This window comes from Mobula birostris, chromosome 9 (assembly GCF_030028105.1).
Source record: "Mobula birostris isolate sMobBir1 chromosome 9, sMobBir1.hap1, whole genome shotgun sequence".
Taxonomy (NCBI): Eukaryota; Metazoa; Chordata; class Chondrichthyes; order Myliobatiformes; family Myliobatidae; genus Mobula; species Mobula birostris.
The window spans coordinates 124,296,365-124,317,322 of NC_092378.1; positions in this window are offsets into that span (position 1 = coordinate 124,296,365).

Here is a 20,958-nt window from a genome sequence, read left to right on the forward strand (position 1 = left end):
CTGTAAGTGCAAAGGATTTAAGTGAGGCCTCTGCTAAGCACAAAATGCATGAAATCTGAGGGCTGAGATCAGGGAGATGATGAAGACCTGTCAAGGATTGTAAAGGAGGCAAGATGTGGGGTTGAAGTGGATAATAGGAAGGAGGGCTTGGATGGGATGAAAAATTGTTCAGAGGATAGGGAGAAGTGTCAATGGTGTTATTTTAGTATTTTTTCTTTTTCCTCACCCAATCCCTTGGCAATAAAAGATTGTGTTTTTAACATAAATAAAATGGTTAAAGTATTTAAATGGAAGACTGTTCAACTTATTCATCTTCATTTGAGTAATGGCCCATGCATTTCATAAGATACTAACTGTTTATCATGTATGGGCAATTGTTATATTCTTCATATAAGCCAATGAATGTGTTTCATTATGAAATATATTATCCCTTTCATGTGTTGTAGAGAACTACTATCTAATTAGTATCTTCCCAGGGTAAAGCAAACTAAAACTTGACTGAGTTTAGTGCTCAGCAATTTTCTACTTGAGTTAATAGGGTTTCTAAACTTCTATTTTGGTATTGTACTTTATGACATTGCCAAATATTAGCTGATAAGGAGGAGTTTTGAACAATTATATAGGCACAGGGAGGAACTCAGCAAGTCAAGCAGCTCTTGTGGAAAGGAATAAGCAGTTGACATTTCAGGCCTTTCATCAAATTTGAATCATTGACTGCTCATTCCATTTTAGTTTGCACTCTATTTTTAATACCACCTCAATGCACTTATATACGTCATAATCTGTCTGAGTGACACACTTCACTGTATCGCCGTACATGTCAATAATAAACCAGGAGTAGTATTAATAAATTAAAATCTAGATAAACTAATTGCCAACTAATAAACAAAATTTCAGACTTCCATACCTGGATTAATTTCTTCCAACCAGTTTTTATAAAATTATCTGTGTCACCATTATAGCAGATTGGCTAAAATTGCAGCTTCGCAAATGAAGGGTAAGTCACAATATACAATTGGGACTATATAACGCCTGAAGGACTTGTGTGTGTGTGTTTCTGCCCTCTCACTTTGTTCCACAATTCACTGCAGAATCCAGGGCATTCTGTATCTTGTTGCCCCCAGGAAATGGACATCCTCCCATATGTGGCCCTCAAATTTTAAACAACCAGAGCTGACATACAGAGCGTGGTTGTAACTGTTTGAATCAGATCATCATTGAAAAGGTATAGTTAGACAATATGCTTAATTATATGCTTGTTTTTTTTCTCTTTATTTCAATGTTTAATTAATTAATAGCAGTTTTGTTTGTTTTTAACTCATTTGATAGATATTATTGTTAATAATTGTTTGATTTTTAATAAACTATTTTCAAGTGGCTCTAACATTTGGGAACAGTGAAAAGTCTTTGTTAGCACAAGCTGTTTGAAGACCCTAAGGCAATCTGTGGGCTAAGCCTTACCTTCCCCCACTTGGTCTCCTGTAATAGGGCCACAGTAGCATTACTAGGATATTTTAGGAGCAAAAATTTTGTTTGGCCAAAGGGTTAACTTGGGCAGTGACAATGAGGCACAAACTAGGATCAATGAGATCTGGCCCCGCAAGCTTGATACACTAGGCTGGATCTGTCTCTGTAAAACAGAGTATAATCCAGTTAACCATGACCAGCATTGCAAGGAACCTGCTTAGAGTTTTAAATGAAGCAGCAATATTTCTGCTGATAGATAAGAATAATAATTGCTAATACAAATATTAATTATATTATCATTTGACAAAAAATGTCATTACTAGATTGTCACTTCAATTTAAAAAATGTTTTGATCTTCAATTTGATTTCTTGAGGGAAAGGTTAGTTCTTTATCAAAATGATCCAGGACAGATAAGCGAGGGTATAAGATTGAATAGAAGTAAGTAGTGACTTTTCAGTTAAATCCACTAAATGAAATTAAAATTTAATTAAAATATAGAAACCTTTAGAACAGAGCGGTTAACCTCCTCCCAGGCAGCTACAGTACAGTTGGCCCTCCGTATCCGTGGGTTCTGCATCTGCGGATTCAACCAACCACAGATCGGGATCGGAAAAAAATCCCGGAAGCTCTCTGTCCAGCATTCGTTATTTGAGCATAGTTCGCCTCGCGTCTCATTCAGTCGCTACTTGTGTCGTGTGCACCCTTTGTTCCTGTGAAAAAATGGCTCCTAAAAAGCAATTGAGTGGTCAAAGGAATTCCTCAAAAGCTAAGAGGGAGAGTAAAGTACTGTAATCTAGAGGCCATTAAAAGTATTACTCGTTATTTGAGCATTGCTTGCCTCGCATCTCGTTCGTTAGCTATTTGTGTTGTGAGCGAGAGGAAGGAGTTTAAGACTAGTAAGAGATGGCTGGCTAGCTGTGTAAAGCACTACAGCCTCAAGAACTCAAAGATCACGGGAGAATCGTCATCGGCTGATGCCGAGGCAGCATCAATGTTCCCAGAAGAGTCATGATGGTTGCGCCTGTACTGAACATGTACAGATTTTTTTTGTCATTATTCCCTAAACAATACAGTATAACAACTATTTACATTGTATTAGGTATTATAAGTAATCTAGAGATGTTTTAAAGTATACGGGAGGATATGCATAGGTTATATGCAAATACTACACCATTTTATATACGAGACTTGAGCATCCGCGGAATTTGGTATCCACGGGGCCGACTGTACTGTGCAAAAGTCTTAGGCACCCTCTCCTCCCACTTATGCATTCTTCCTCCTCCTTTTCCGAAACATGATTCCCCCTTTCCCACTTGCAGTCCACAATAGAGACCCATATCAGAATCAGATTTATCATCACTCACAAATATCATGAAATTAATTTTTTTGTGGCAGCAGTACAGAGCAATACATAAAATTACTGCAGTGTTGTGCAAAAGGCTTAGCCTACCTAAGTATCTATCTATCTATCTATCTATCTATATATATATACACACACACTTCTGCACAGTACAGTATGCAATTTAGTTGATAGCAGTGTTAAAATTGCAGGTGTCCAAGTTTTGCAGAACTCTCAAGAAAAATATTGATACACATCAGTTTTATTTTACATACAGAAATGGAAATGAAACACTGATGAATTATAATGATACTCCAAGTTATCTGCAATTGAGACATATCACAGCAGAATATTTTTATTGTGTACAAATTCCCCTGTTGAATCCTAGGAATTAGTAACATAATGTATGTGTATGTTGTGTGGATGCAGGTGAGTAATTTTTACCAATACATGAGGTCTGGGATTGGATAAAACATTGGTCTTGGACTTCATCAAATATTATACTGCACCAAGTTCAATAAAGCTGAATTTCAGCTATATCTTTGGCATGTATTAAAGCTTACAGAGTCCACAACCTATGGGAGTCTGTTAAGAACATTTTGACTATATCTCCGGCTAATGCTTGCAGCTTGAGGAACTTAATATCAGAGCTGCCTGATCTTGAGTCTAAAGTATGAAGTCTGGGGGAATCAAGGAGTAGAGGGAAAGTATCAAATCAGCACTTTGATCAAGGAAGAAATTACACCCATTGGATCAGTGCTCCGGTTAATAGTCAGGAACATATGGCTGTGAATGTGTGTAATTAACTGTTGGGGGATCCTGAGACTTTGCTCATACTTCACACTCTACCTGTATGGATGAGCAAAGCAAACACAATACCATAGTATATATTTTAAACAATAGGATACCGTGGTTGCCAAGGGTTAGTTGCTATTCACTGCACCCTTGCTTCAACACTGGAAAGAATATGAAGTGGAAAGGGGTAGGTCCAGGTGCAATGTTCCATCCGGAGACTGATGAGACTTCGGTAGTTCTAAGAGTGCTGTGGTGCTGAAAAGATGAGAGGAGTCAAAGATAAAACTAAAATGAGGAGCAAAATAAACTCTGGAACATCAGTTGAGCTGCATTCAAATTCAAATAAGAAGATTAGAAGATTAAGTGCATGGCTGAAAGAAAGGTGACTGTGACAAAGCTTTCAATTTACGAACTTCTGAAATCAATATGGAGGAAAGAGGAAAGAAGATCATATTCTGTTGGCATAGGCTCCACTTAAGTAAACAGCCTACAGCCCTGGTAAATGCAATAAGAATTGTTAAACCTAGTGTGCCAGCTCAATTTCCTCTCTTCTGAAGAGATGACTTTATTGAGCTGTATGACTTTCCTGTATTTGTAAGAAAAGTATCTGTCTTCTTCTCTCTTCCTACATCAGGATTATTTCAGAAAACATGAAAAAGAAGCTATTTCATCCCTTGAGATTGATTCATGGATGACTTTTTATCTCAGTTTAGTTTTCCTGCATTTTTTTTTTGTAAAGAACAATATTTGATGTTCGCAACGACAGAACATTCTCTCCAGGAAGGAAATTGCAAAGGTTCACACATCTTTGAGTGCATTTTTTTGGTCCACTACTTGATTCCAGGTGACTAGCCCTTTATTTTGAGATGATGAGCTTTGGACAGTTCCTTGAATTTTAGAAAGCACACTATAGCTTGGAAAAGTAATATCTTCATTCAAGAAAGGAGAGAGTGAGTTTAGGGTCATGAATCAGTGAGCACAAATGTCATCCTCTTCTCTCAATTCTTCCATCTCCACCGCATCTGCTCTCAGGATGAGGCTTTTCATTCCAGAATGAAGGAGATGTCCTCCTTCTTCAGAGAAAGGAGCTTCCCTTCCTCAACCATCAACTGCATCTCTTTTATTTCACACATGTCTGATCTCATCCATCCTCCCTCACTATCATTCAGAGCCCTAAATAGTCCTTCCAGGTGATACTTCAGCTGTAAGTCTGTCATAAACTATGTCTGGTGTTCCCGGTGTGGCTTCCTGTATACTGGTGAGACCCAATGTAGAGTGGGAGACTGCTTTACTTAGCTCCTATGCTCCATCCAGCAGAAAAAGCAAGATCTCCCAGTGGCCACCCATTTTAATTCCACTTTCCATTCCACTCTTCAGTATGTCTATCCATGGTCTCCTGCACTGTCATGAAGAGGCCACACTCAGGTTGGAGAAACAACATCTTATATTTCATCTGGAAAGCATCCAATCTGATGGCGTGAACATTGATTCCTCGAACTTCTGGTAGCGCCCCCTCCCTGTCCTTCACCATTCTCCATCGCCGTTTCCCCTCTCACCTTATCTCCTTGCCTGCTCATCACCTCCCTCCGGTGCTTCTCCCCACTTTTCTTTCTTCCATGGCCTTCTGTCCTCTTCTATCAGACTCCCCCTTCTCCAGCCCTATATCTCTTTCACCAATCAACTCCCCAGCTCTTTAATTCATCCCTCCGCCTTCAGGTTTCACATATCTCCTTGCGTTTCTCTCTCCGCTCCCCCCACATTTTAAATCTACTCCCCAGGTTTTTTCTCCAGTCCTACCGAAGGGTCTCAGCCTGAATCGTCGATTGTACCCTTTTTCATAGATGCTGCCTGGCCTGCTGAGTTCCTCCAGCAGTTTGTGTGTGTTGCTTGGATTTCCAGCATCTGTAGATTTTCTCCTGTTTGCACACTATCATTGATGTGTAAAGGAACCCATGTCATAGTTGGTGAAGGTGGTGCTCAGCACTGTGGGAAGTCACAGATCATTGACCAGTCCACTCTTTTCTTCTACTCACATAGAAGCACTCCATCAATTCCCTTTGAGTGTGAAGAAACTGGGAGATTTGTGTTGTAAATGCGATCCAAACCAATCTGCAAAAAGAGTCCCTGCTGCTCATTCCAGTGGTTTAAAGTGAGCTGCAGTTGAAGTTCAATATTGACACTCAGGAAGGGGAATGACTGAACCACAGGGTCTTACATTTGCAGGAAGTAAAGAATTTTTCTTAATCAATTAGACCATGTTCTTGAGTGAGAAGCAAGGTACCTGCAATTGAAAGCAGCAGCCTCATTATTTAATTGGTTTCCTTTTCAAAATATACAGTACTTGATAATGAAACATGGAGAATTCTCCTGAAGAATAAAACTATACACCATAGAATTTAACTTCTTTGCTTCAGATTTCACAAAATCAATGAATCCATTCACTTAAGAAGCTGAAGAACAAAAGGAAAAGGAAAAGATTTAAGCAAAAGTCACAAATAATAATTGATGTTAAATGTTAAATCTTGAATGGGAAGAATAATTGGTTTATGTACATTTAAAATGATGATTTGAAGTCATTTTAAAAAAAAAATGATGCTTAAGATTAAGTGGAATGCAATGAGGATCCTAATTTACATATTTGGGGGCACAGAATATTTTGGGAAACTGTCCAGGTTGTTTGTAGTAAGACCCCATAATTTTAATAGTGAGACCAGGTTTGGTATAATATTACCACAGAATACCTCTTGATTAAATTAGTTTGTTTTATTCCCAATACACAGGCATGCAGCTATTAAGCTGTAAGGGTAGCAAGAGGTCCAGTACAATGATCTAATATCAACGCCATGTGGTCTCTTTGGTCTCTATTCTCAGACGAGATCGAATCTATTGGTCCACAGGTTTACCTTAAAGAAGCATTTTTTTCCTGTGTCATTCGGTTAAAATGGTGGGAACATGAGAACAGGATGTCGTGGGCACTATAGCTAACTCCACACTTTGAATATCCCTTTTCTCATAATCAATCTTCCTGCAAGTGGGTGGATAATATGGATTTACACTATCTTTTAAAATGTGCTTTCTGGCACTCTTAGAGTTGATATATATATCAAAGAGACAGCAACAAGGAGAAAATAACATAAAATGTTGGGTAATTCTGATGCAGCTATTTATATATCTTAAGTAGAAACATAATTGTCTTGCAAAATAGGAAACTTGCACAAATGTAATATTTAGTAGGGAAGTGGTGTTAGGTAAATTGAAGGGATTGAAGGCAGATAAATCCCCAGGGCCAGATGGTCTGCATCCTAGAGTGCTTAAGGAAGTAGCCCAAGAAATAGTGGATGCATTAGCGATAATTTTTCAAAACTCGTTAGATTCTGGACAAGTTCCTGAGGATTGGAGGGTGGCCAATGTAACCCCACTTTTTAAAAAAGGAGGGAGAGAGAAACCAGGGAATTATAGACCGGTTAGCCTAACGTCGGTGGTGGGGAAACTGCTGGAGTCAGTTATCAAAGATGTGATAGCAGCACATTTGGAAAGCGGTGAAATCATCGGACAAAGTCAGCATGGATTTGTGAAGGGAAAATCATGTCTGACGAATCTCATTGAATTTTTTGAGGATGTAACTAGTAGAGTGGATAGGGGAGAACCAGTGGATGTGGTATATTTGGATTTTCAAAAGGCTTTTGACAAGGTCCCACACACGAGATTAGTGTGCAAACTTAAAGCACATGGTATTGGGGGTAAGGTATTGATGTGGATGCAGAATTGGTTAGCAGACAGGAAGCAAAGAGTGAGAATAAACGGGACCTTTTCAGAATGGCAGGCAGTGACTAGTGGGGTACCACAAGGCTCAGTGCTGGGACCCCAGTTGTTTACAATATATATTAATGACTTGGATGAGGGAATTAAATGCAGCGTCTCCAGGTTTGCGGATGACACGAAGCTGGGTGGCAGTGTTAGCTGTGAGGAGGATGCTAAGAGGATGCAGAGTGACTTGGATAGGTTAGGTGAGTGGGCAAATTCATGGCAGATGCAATTTAATGTGGATAAATGTGAAGTTATCCACTTTGGTAGCAAAAATAGGAAAACAGATTATTATCTGAATGGTGGCCGATTAGGAAAAGGGGAGGTGCAACGAGACCTGTGTGTCATTATACACCAGTCATTGAAAGTGGGCATGCAGGTACAGCAGGCGGTGAAAAAGGCGAATGGTATGCTGGCATTTATAGCGAGAGGATTTGAGTACAGGAGCAGGGAGGTACTACTGTAGTTGTACAAGGCCTTGGTGAGACCACACCTGAAGTATTGTGTGCAGTTTTGGTCCCCTAATCTAAGGAAAGACATCCTTGCCATAGAGGGAGTACAAAGAAGGTTTACCAGATTGAATCCTGGGATGGCAGGACTTTCATATGAAGAAAGACTGGATGAACTGGGCTTGTACTCCTTGGAATTTAGAAGATTGAGGGGGGATCTGATTGAAACGTATAAAATCCTAAAGGAATTGGACAGGCTAGATGCAGGAAGATTGTTCCCGATGTTGGGGAAGTCCAGAACGAGGGGTCACAGTTTGAGGATAAAGGGGAAGCCTTTTAGGACCGAGATTAGGAAAAACTTCTTCACTCAGAGAGTGGTGAATCTGTGGAATTCTCTGCCACAGGAAGCAGTTGAGGCCAGTACATTGGCTATATTTAAGAGGGAGTTAGATATGGCCCTTGTGGCTACGGGGATCAGGGGGTATGGAGGGAAGGCTGGTGCGGGGTTCTGAGTTGGATGATCAGCCATGATCATAATAAATGGTGGTGCAGGCTCGAAGGGCCGAATGGCCTACTCCTGCACCTATTTTCTATGTTTCTATGTTTCTATAACTTATTATTAACTAGTTAACAGTAAATGGTAACCATCTGCATGTTGGGGTAGGGATATCAAACTGCAGTTTCAAGGAAGCTCCAAAAGCCCATCAATTCTAACAGATTTTCAACCTGTTATATAAAGGTAAGGAAACTCTTCATAACTACTCTCTGTCATTGATTTATTATACAGATAATATTTTCTTGCACACTGTTTGCAAAGAGTGATATGTGATCCTACTTTTGCAATAAAGTGGCAGTTGACATAAGAAGCAAAGAAAGCTCAACAAAATTGATTTTTGGCAGTCCACCTTTACTTATGACAGACTGCCAGACACCTGGCTATTATACAGCCTGACAGGAATTCCTACTTCAAAACACAACAACTAATCACTGGCCATCAAATCACCACTTAAATGTCAGGAACGCTGTTTTTTTTTAATATCTGTGGTTTTTGACTGTCACATTCCCTGCAACCAGGAGCACCTTACTCAGAGAAGTAAAAAGATCATGTAAGGTAGTCCCGTCATTTGTTTTATTGTCTCAGTAAAGTTTAATAATGGCACAGACATGTGAGCCATTTGTAATACTCAAATGTACTTTTGAGTGCTTCTGCAAAAACAGAGCAAGCCTGTCTGCATCTGATTGAAAAGCAGCTGAATTTCTCAGGCAGGCATTCCCATTAAATAAAAGTTATCCTGAACAATCATATTTTAATCTTGTTTTTCAATGATTTAGTCCATGCTGAATGTTTTCTATTTTCTATTTTATTTCCAATTTGCTGAATTTACACATCTTTCAATGTCACAATGATTGCAGGATGAAAAATAAAGATTTAGCTGATAAGCAGCAAAACTAAAGGTTGCTTTGCTGAGTAACAAGTATCAGCTTTATAGCTTGAGATCAAAAAGGATTATAATACTTCTCATATTTGTGTAGTGTATTGACTGCAAAATTTAAGTGGTTGGCAAGTCTTTCCATGTCCAATTTTTCTTGGGCTGGAGGCCTAAATAAATTATTACAATCATGAAATTGTCAACAATATAGAGGAGAGGACAGATGACATATGAAGGTAAGCTACCCAATTATTTCGAAGAGGATTCCAGAAGTTTTCCCAGATATATAAAGAGTAACAGAAAGGTGAGAGTAGACATTGGACAGCTGGAAAATGTTGCTGGAGATGAGGGACAAGAAAGCGGAGGACAAACTGAATAAGTATTTTGCATCAGTCTTCATTGTGGAAGACAATAGCAGTATGCCAGAAGTTTGAGAGTGTCAGTGGCAGAAATGAGTGTAGTTTCTATTACTAGGGAGAAGGAGCTTGGGAAGTTGAAAGGTCTGGTGGTAGATAGGTCACCTGGACCAAATGGACTACACCCCAGGGTTCTCAAAAAGATGGCAAAGAGATTGTGGAAGCATTAGTAATGATCTTTCAAGAATGAATAGATTCTGGCATGGTTCTCGAGAACTGCAACATCGCTAATGTCATTCCACTGTTCAAGAAGGGAGGGAGTCAGCTGTCAATGATTTGGATGATGGAATTTATAGATGGCTTTGCGGCCAAACTTGCAGATGATATGAAGAGGGGTAAGTAGTGTTCAGGAAACAGGGAGGCTGCAGAGGGACTTAGGCAGATTAGGAGAATGGGCAAAGAAGAGGCAGATGCAATATAGTGTCTGGAAGAGAGTGGTCGAGCATTTTGGTAGAAGGAATAAAATTTGACTATTTTCTAAGTGGGGAGAAACTTCAAAAATCCAAGTTGCAAAGGGACTTTGGAGTCTTTGTGAAGAATTCCCTAGAGGTTAACTTGCAGATTGAGTCAGTGGTGAGGAAAGCAAATACAATGTCAACATTCATTTCAAGAGAACATTTCAAGTTTGATGGCTCCGCACCTGTACTCACAGTAACCATATAAACATATAACAATTACAGCACAGAAATAGGCCATCTCGGTCCTTCTAGTCCATGCTGAACTCTTACTCTCACCTAGTCTCACTGACCTGCACTCAGCTCATAACCCTGCATTCCTTTCCTGTCCATATATCTATCTAATTTAACCTTAAATGAGAAGATCGTACCTGCCTCAACCACTTCCGCTGGAAGCTCATTCCACACAGCTACCACTCTCTGAGTAAAGAAGCTCCCCCTCATGTTACCCCTAAACTTTTGTCCTTTAACTCTCAACTCATGTCCTCTTGCTTGAATCTTCCCCACTCTCAATGGAAAAAGCCTATCCACGTCAACTCTATCAATCTCCCTCATAATTTTAAACACCTCTATCAAGTCCCCCCTCAACCTTCTACACTCCAAAGAATAAAGACCTAACTTGTTCAACCTTTTTCTGTAACTTAGGAGATGAAACCCAGGCAACATTTTCGTAAACCTCCTCTGTACTCTCTCAATTTTATTGACATCTTTCCTATAATTCGGTGACCAGAACTATACACAATACTCCAAATTTGGCCTTACCAATGCCTTAAACAATTTCACCATTACTTCCCAACTCCTATACTCAATGCTCTGATTAATAAAGACCAGCATACCAAAAGCTTTCTTCATCACCCTAGCCACATGAGATTCCACCTTCAGGGAACTGTGCACCATTATTCCTAGATCCCTCTGTTCTACAGCATTCTTCAGTGCCCTTCCATTTACCATGCATTTCCTATTTTGATTACTCCTACCAAAATGTAGCACCTCACATTTTTCAGCATTAAACTCCATCTGCCATCTTTCAGCCCACTCTTCTAGCTGTTCTAAATCTCTCTGCAATTTAGAAGAACGAGGGGGAATCTCATTGAAAATGATTGAATGTTGAAGGACCTATATGGAATGGACATGGAAAGGATATTTTCTATAGTGGTGGGGGGGGGAGGTTTGTGACCAGAGGGCACAATGTCAGAATAGAGGGATATCCATATAGAACGGAGATGAGGAGGAATTTCTTTAGGCAGAGGTTTATAGGTTCTTGATTAGTCAGGACGTGAATGGAGGTTACAGGGAGCATGGAGTTGAGAGGGAAATGGATCAGGCATGATCAAATATCAGAACAGTTTGAAGACCATAAGATATAGGAGCAGAAGTAGGCCATTTGTCTTGATGGGCTGAATGGCCTAAGTCTGCTCTTATGTCTTATGGTCTAAGCACAAATTGCTAATTGTACAAAGATAAGATTAGTTTTATTTGTCACAACTACATCAAAACATCAAAACAAATGTGTTTCTTGCTTCAATGACCAACACAGCACGCAGTGTCACCATACTTCTGGTGCAACCATAACATACCCTCAACTTACTAACCCTTATTAATCTGAACGTCTTTGGAATATAGGTGGAAACTGGAGCAATGAGATGAGACCTACGTGTCACAGGGAGAAAGTACAAACTCCTTGTAAATTGTGAAGAGGATATAAAGAAACTCTTATGAGATTTAGATGGATTAAATGAATTTGCAAAGATCTACCAAATAAAGCATAACTGGGTCAAGCTGTTGTCTATTTTGGCAGGAACATTTTATAAAGAAACATATTATGTTATTGCTGATGGATTGCAGAATTCTGCAATGCAAAGGGTTCAAAGTGTCCTAGTGCTTGATTCACAAAATACTTTCATAGCGGCACATTAAGCAAATGAGTGTTTAGACTAATTTTCTATATTTCAAAAGGTTGCTGCAAGAGGAACCAACAAACCTATGAAAGATGTGAAAGATGAAGATAAAGGTTTTTACAATAGAGCGAGTCATAAAGATTCTGGAGCTTGAGGGGATATCTTGGAAATATTCCACATTACAGCAGAGGAAGTTCTGGATGTCTTAAAACATATGAAAGTAGATAAATCTCCAGGCTAGATCAGGTATATCCAAGAAATCCATGGGAAGCTAAAGAAACAGTAGCACAGTTGGTAGTGGAGCAGTTGGAACATCCCCTTATGGAGGTTCAATTCCCCATTATTGTCTGCAAGGAATTTGTACACTCTCCCTGTCACTGCATGGATTTCCTCCTGGTGCTTTGGTTTCCTCCCACATTCCAAACATGTATGGGTTATCAGGTTAATTGGTCACACAAAGTATAATTGGGCAGTGTGGGCTCACCGCATCAGAATGGCCTGTTACCATGTTGTATCTCCAAAAAAAAAATGAAATTGTGGGAGTCCTGACTACAATATATGCATTATCAGCATCAGTAGTGAGTGTTGGAAGACTAGAGGGTGGCTGATGCTTTGCCTTTATTTAAGAAGGGCTGCAAAGGAAAACCTCGGAATGAGAGACCAGTTAGACTAAAATTTGTAGTGGCTACATTACTAGAAAGGATTCTGAGAGATGAGATATACAAGGGTAACACCCCGGGAAAGGTTTCACTACTAATGTAATGTTTTCTCTGTAGCAGCAGTATGTTTGGGTTATAACTGGAGATAATGGGGGCTTTGGAATGTGCAGTGTCCAATGAGGTGAGTGGTTTTCTTGCTTGTGTGTGCAGGCTTTTGTTCGGCGGAAGATGGAGAGAGAAGAGGCCAGAACGGAGAGGTCATAGACTGCAGGAATGAGTGGATGTGGAATGGGGTCAGGAGTTGACGACGCCCAGGGGAACTCGATGAAGAACGAATGGACGGTAAAGTCATGAGCTCCAATGTGTGAATTAGGCTGCGTCATTAAAATGGGCCCTTTCCTTTTTGTTTTTTTTACTAACCCTTTAGTCAAATTAAAAATTATAAAGCTAAATCGTTTAATTGCATATGGTGTACTGTTTGTTATTTCGTGGTACTGATTTGTAACAGGGACAAACATCACACAGCATCCACACAAAGGAGATTTCACAGGTTTGGCAGGCTGAAGAGTGTCTTTCCCTAGACTAATGCAGTCCTGAACCTGGGGGTTACACATGCATTTGGAAAAATGGGTTGATTAGGGATAGGCAGCATGGCATTGTGCGTGAAAGATACATCTCACAAATGTGATTGAGATTTTTGAAAAGGTAACCAAGGTCAATGAAAGCTGGGTGCTTGATGTAGTTAATAAGGACTTCAGAACGTTTGATAAGGTTCTACCTAGTAGTCTGCTACGTGAGGTTAGCTGATATGGGATTAGGGAGAACCAACTAATTAGATATACACAAACACGAGGAATTCTACAGATGCTGGAAATTCAAGCAACACACATCAAAGTTGCTGGTGAAATATAGATATACAATTGGCTTGATGGTAGGAAATAGACCATAACTGTGGAAGGTGGTTTCCCAGACTGAAGACCCATAACTAGTGGTGTTCCTGGGGGCTCATTGTTGGCCACAATATTAGTTGTCATCTATATGAATGGTTTGAATGAGAATGTACAAGGCATGGTTAGTAATTTTGCATATATACTAAAATAGATGGTATCAAAGACAGTGAAGATGGTTGTTGAGAACTTCAGGTGGATCTTAATCAGCTGAGTAAGTGAGCCAAGGAATGGCAAATTGAGTTTAATTCAGAAAAGTGGAAGGAGTTGCATTTTGGGAAGACGAATCAGGGGAAGACTTGTGAACAGATGTGCCTTGGGGAGTGCTGTGCAACAGAGGAGGCTAGAGCACAAGTACATGGTTCCCTGAATGTGGCATTAGCTGTAGACAGGATGGTGAAGAAGGCTTTTGGCACACTGGCCTTCATCAGACAGGATATTGAGTATAGAATTTAGAATTTTATGTTGCAATTCTACCAGATATTTGTGAAGTTGCATTTGCAATAATGTGTTCAGCTTTGGTCAACCTGCTATTGGAAAGTTGTCGTTAATTTAGAAAATTTACAGGAATGTGGCTGGGACTCAAAGGTCTAAGTTATGGAGAGAGGCTGATCACAGTAGGACTTTATTCACTGGACCATAGGAGAATGAGGGGTGATACTGTAGAGGGGTATAAAATCAAGAGGGGCATAAATCAGGTTAATGAGCATAATCCAGGTTTGTGGAATCGAGAATTAGAGGATGCAGCTTAGGGTGAGAGGGGTGAGGTTTAATAGGAAACTGAGAGTAGCATTTTAACCATATAACCATATAACAATTACAGCATGGAAACAGGCCATCTTGGCCCTTCTAGTCCATGCTGAACTCTTACTCTCACCTAGTCCCACTGACCTGCACTCAGCCCATAACCCCCCATTCCTTTCCTGTGCATATAGCTGCTATTTTCACCTGGATCAGATCAAATCATGTGGAATGAGTTGTCAGAGAAAGTGGTTGATGCATGAAAATTAATGATATTTAAAAGGAATTTAGATAGATACATGGATAGGAAAAACCTAGAGGGGTATGGACCAAACTTGGCAAATGGGCATAGCAGATACAATGATTTAAGATGTTGACATGGATATTGGATTGGTTCAATTGCAGATAAAATTGTTTTGGATGAGTTGAAGTTATAGACAGATAATGCAAGTTAGGACAATTGCTATCCTGTCCTTATTAATCAGGATAGCTACATGCGAATTTTACATTAGGTACATCAGTTTTCCCTTATCCCTCTCACCTCATTACCCTTTCTTTTTCCTCTCTCCCACTTTTATAGCCAGTGCCTCCCTCTGGCTCCCCACTTTCTTCCTATTTTTCCATGGTCTACTGATAGCTCCTAGCATATTCCTTCTTTTTCAGGACTTTGCCTGTTTCAACTCTCATTTCCCAGCTTCTCACATCATTTCCATTTCACCCACCCACCCACCCCCACCACCACCCTATCACCTGGATTCACCCACCACCTGCCAGCTTCTGCACTTTCCACTCAGTCCGTCTTTTTTCTGGCTTCTGATCTCTTTCTTTCTAGTTCTACTGACAGGTTTTGTTGTGAACTCTCAATTGTCATTTCTCTCCACAGATGCTCCCTGATCTGCAGAGTTTCTCCAGATTTTTTTTTTAAATGTTATGTCTTTCTACATTTGCTAACCAGTAACACATAATATAGGGCGGCATGGTAGCATAGTGGTTAGCACAATGCTTTACAGTGCAGGCAACCTGGGTTCAATTCCTGTCACTGCCTGTAATCCCGTGACTGTGTGGGTTTCTTACGTGTGCTCCAGTTGGTAGGTTAATTGGTCATTGTGAATTTCTTGTGATTAGACTAGGATTAGGCACAGCTGGAGGGGCCTATTCAGTGCTGTATCACAATAAAATAAAATAATAAAAAAATAAGTGCATCTCTTAATGAGAGCAAAGCAAGGAAAAGCATGTTTGGATATAATTGTCTGTTTACAACATTTAAAGGCTTTTTAAACTCCCAATTCAAAACAGGCAAAACTGCATATCATTCATCTTATCCAGTACTCAACTGAACTGAAGTTTCAAACTAGGAAGCCAACACCCACTCTGAAATCAATGAAGATAAAAATTGGGAGAGATATAAACAGAGCTACTGACTCACTATCATCCGTTTAACAATAAGTCAAAACCACAATATTGGAACAGTTAGATCAATTATACTGCATTGTAGGTGGCCTACTTGAAAACGAAGTTTCCTTTGTATCTTGTAGCAGTGACATCTAGAGTGATGAAATGCTTTGAGAGGTTGGTCATGACTAAATTGAACTCCTGCCTCAGCAAGGACCTGGACCTATTGCAATTTGCCTGTCGCCACTTAGGTCAATGGCAAATGCAATCTCAATGGCTCTTCACACTGCTTTAGACCACCGGGACAATACAAGCACCTATGTCAGGATGCTGTTCCTTGACTATAGCTCAGCATTTAATACCATCATTCCCACAATTCTGATTGAGAGGTTACAGAACCTGGGCTTCTGTACCTCCCTCTGCAATTGGATCCTCAACTTCCTAACAGGAAGACCGCAATCTGTGTGAATTGGTGATTACATCTCCTCCTCGCTGATGATCAACATTGGTGTACCTCAGGGATGTGTGTTTAGCCCACTGCTCTACTCTGTCTATACCCATGACTGTGTGGCCAGGCATAGCTCAAATACCATCCGTAAATTTGCTGATGATACAACCATTGTTGGTAGAATCTCAGATGGCGACGAGAGGGCGTACAGGAGCGAGATATGCCAACTAGTGCAGTGGTGCTGCAGCAACAACCTGGCACTCAACATCAGTAAGACGAAAGAGCTGATTGTGGACTTCAGGAAGGGCAAGAAGAAGGAACACATACCAATCCTCATAGAGGGATCAGAAGTGGAGAGAGTGAGCAGCTTCAAGTTCCTGCGTGTCAAGATCTCTGAGGATCTAACCTGGTCCCACACATAGATGCAGTTATAAAGAAGGTAAGACAGTGACTATACTTCATTAGGACTTTGAAGAGATTTGGTATGTCAACAAATACACTCAAAAACTTTTATAGATGTACCATGGAGAGCATTCTGACAGGCTGCATCACTGTCTGGTATGGGGGTCTACTGCACAGGACAGAAAGAAACTGCAGAGGGTTGTAAATTTAGCTGGCTCCATTTTGGGCACTAGCCTACAAAGTGCCTAGGATATCTTCAAGGACCAGTGTCTCAGAAAGGCAGCATCCATTATTAAGGACCTCCAGCACCCAGGGCATGCCCTTTTCTCACTGTTACCATCAGGTAGGAGGTACAGAAGCCTGAAGGCACACACTCAGTGATTCAGGAACAACTTCCTCCCCTCTGCCATCCAATTCTTAAATGGACATTGAGCCCATGAACACTAGCTCATTTTTTAATATATATTATTTCTGTTTTTGCACTATTTTTAATCTATTCAATATACGTATACTGTAATTGTTTTTTTTTCTTCTATATTATGAATTGCTTTGAACTGCTGCTGCTAAGTTAACAAATTTCATGACACATGCCGATGATAATAAACTTGATTCTGATTCTTATTCTTACTATGTTGCTTGGTACTAACATAGCTCTAAAGCATCATAGGAACCCAAAATCATTTTCATTGTAGCGTATCTGAATATAACTAGTTTCTGCCACTGTCCAACTATAGGCTGCTACCCTCTTCCACCATTCAACCCACCTCAGTAAGAATTTAACACACCCTCAGTTGCAGGCAAGGAAACATTGCTCTAGCAATCATTGATGGTCTGTGAACTACAACAAAATCTAATTGCAATAATTTTGTAGCAACAAGTTCCATATCTTAGATATTTTTTGCTTTAAAGTGCCATTTCTTTTCACTCAAAATGCTATTACATTCTCCTTCATGATGTTGCTAGCAATTTTTTTGCATTCATCTCTTCCCTGACTAACTCATTGGAACTAAGCTTTATGCCAGAAGTCTGTCATTAAAGTGCTTTGGAAACATAGTAGATTAAAGCAGATTCTGGATATCACTGCCCAATGACAGACATACAAAAGAAAACAATCAGTGTTTCAAACCACTTTATCTGGACATTTAGGAAACGTATGAAGTTGAGAATGCAAGAAGTCTCTAATTTGTAAATATCTAAAAAGTGAGCTTTACAAAGATTATATTTTATAGATAGTTGATCAAATGAGGAAAGACTATCTCCACAAACAGATCCTGAAAACATTTAATAGCTAGTCTATTCCATGCTTTAAAAACTACATCAGTCAAAGGTTTAAAAAAAAATTAGAAAAAATGGGACTAGAGAGTGAAAAACCAAGTAACCCAAAGAATTTTCTAAATTGTAACCAAATCCTCAAAGAATGTTTAACTACATAATTATCATTAAATTACTTAATGATAGAGGAATTGAAGAACCAAGAAGAGAAATAATAGAAAATTTATTAACAGAGTTAACTTCTGAAGAAACCCAAACCAGACAGTCTTCATGATTAATGTAGTATAACCAAAACATAAGGTAGCACATGTTGACTGCCCGGTAGTAAAACCTAAAACTGGGTAGGGCTAAATCCCATTTTTTTTAGTTTTCTGAAGATGAACTTTGTTTAATCGGGGGGTTTTATTCTTCCTTAAGTAAGAAGATATAATTGAATCTAAAGAGTCAAAATAAAAACAGGTAGGGCTTGAAATAAGTATAAAAATTTAGGCAAAATATTCATTTTTATAGAATTAATAAGTCCAATCAGCAATAAAGAAAGGGGAGACTAATTTGATAGTACCTTCTTAACATATTCCAAAAGAGTGATGTTTTTTTTTAAAGAAATTTATAATTCCTAGTAATTGTTATACCCAAATAAGTAAATTGATTTCTTACAATTTTAAAAGGAAGGTCAGAGTTGACTGATTTTCCTAAATGTCCAGATAAGAATTTAATTGATACAATTTTTACTTTGAACCCTTTTCATAATAGATCTATTTCTAATATTTATAGTATGTTGTTAGCAATGAGAAACATTCCATTAGACAAAATTAAAAACCTCTGGGAACAAGACCTATAGATTTCAATTGATGAGGATTCTTGGAATGGAATTTTTAAACTTGTTCACACCTCTTCGTTATGTGCACATCACCCTCTTTTTGCAAGTTCAAGTGGTTCATAGAGCCTATATGACTAAAGATAAACTCTCTCGTTTTTACTCAGATTTTTCTCCATACTGTAATAGGTGTAATATTGAAGAGGCCTCTCTAATTCATATGTTTTGGTCCTGATTGCGGCTTGATAAATTTTGGAAAGAAGTATTTCAAACTTTCTCAAAGTTTTTAAAGTAAACTTTAAACCCAACCCTCTGACTGCCTTGTTTGGCATTGTTGGAGGAAATGATTTTACTCTTAAGCCGAATGATTTGCATATTTTGGCTTTTATTTCTCTTTTAGCCAGAAGAGTTTTGTTGCTCAAATGGAAAGATGCCGCTCTGCCTGCTCATGCCCATTGGTTGATTGATGTTATGTCACGTTTAAATCTAGGGTAGATTAGGTGTTTTATTTCTATACTTAGACAAGATTTTTTCACATTATGGGGACCTTTTTGGAACTACTTTCACAATTTTCGATTTGTTCAGCAATGATGATGGCTATTATATGTTCGAATTTACGACTATATGTCAGAGAATTTTTTTCTTTTTTTGTGTTATGAGGTTTTGATTTTGCTTTAGATTAGAATAAAATATACCTTTTCAATATTATGGTTAATTTACTATACATAGTTATGGGGCATTTCAATCTTGTTTCTGTTTCCATAATATCATAATATATTTTGTATTCATCTATACAAGTAATTAATAAAAATATTGAAAAACAAACCACTTTATTGTCAAGGTTGATGTATTTTTATCAAAAGAAGTAGAGAAATCAAATGATCAATTGCCTTGATATTTGACATCTCTGAACATTTAAATTGTCAGAATATTATGGACAAAAGTATCTGATTATTTAATAATATAGAGATTAAATTTTAAGCTGAGCTACGCAGTCTCTAGTTACAAACCCCTGTTTCTAACTCTTAAAACTGCTGATGTGTAAAGAAATAGATGACCTCAAGAATCACTTAGGAATGGTCCTAAATAATTTTCATTTTAGGTCATCCAAATACATAGGAGAATGACTTGTATGAAGTGTGATGCCAGTTCTGATGTGGGATTATCAACATGAAATAGTAAACTCTGTTTGTCTTTTCTCGGAAGCTGCCTCATCTTCCACCATTTTTCTCCTTTACAACTTTTTAAGTCCACCATTTGTTCACTTGCCAAGGTTCAAAACTAAATTGATGGTGTAGATATTTACAAGTTCAGTTTCACTATTAAACCAGATGTGATGTGAATTAAGACACCATTATGACAACCATAATTCAATATGAGGTCTTGCAGTTTAAGGTGTGAAATCTGTAACTTGCAGATACTATCGTCAAATCAGAAATTTTGTCAGTGATTTATCTTGTAAATGAATTTGGAAATCTGCTGTTCTTTAATGATGTTGAAACATGTTGTTAAAACAAAGAGTAAGTAAAAGTACATATCATTTATCATTTTTATTCTTTCAGTTGAAGGATGCACACTCTTTATTGAACACATTTATAGCTGTAGAGGTAAAAGGAGCAGATATATTGCTGTCTTTATGGATGTTATCAGTTTTCATTTTAATGTGTCACAAATAAGCAGTGAAAATCTTGGTGTACAGTGAAGAGTAGATTTTATGAGTTAGAACTTGATGGTTATAAATTGTTAGGCCAAATGAGAATTGGTAACATTTTTTCTAGTCTTTCAGTACCAGCCAGTGTTCAATTACTAGCCACCTTATCACAAGTTGAAGTGGGTGACAAGTGGGAAGTTCACTGGGGCAGATCTTAGAGAGTGCTGAAAGTGCACGTTTCAACCCTGATATGAGATTAACTGATGGCTGCAGTGTTCACTCTGGCTACACACATAAAATCAATTTCCCCTTCCATGCTCCTGAGAGCAGTATCTAGCTAGCACAAACCACAGTGTTTAATGTGGAACTGTGGTGTTGCAGTTTTATGAGTATATTGTACCAGGTGATGTTGGGCAACATGGATTGCATCTCTTAAATGAGGTATTCTTTGCCTATCATTTCTCATGGCATCCTCAATTTCAGCATTCTCTGATATTTTCAGAGCCAACTCAATTATTTTAGTAAGAAATAGAAAACTAACTTCTCCTTGTGGGGGCAGGTTCAGAAACTACACT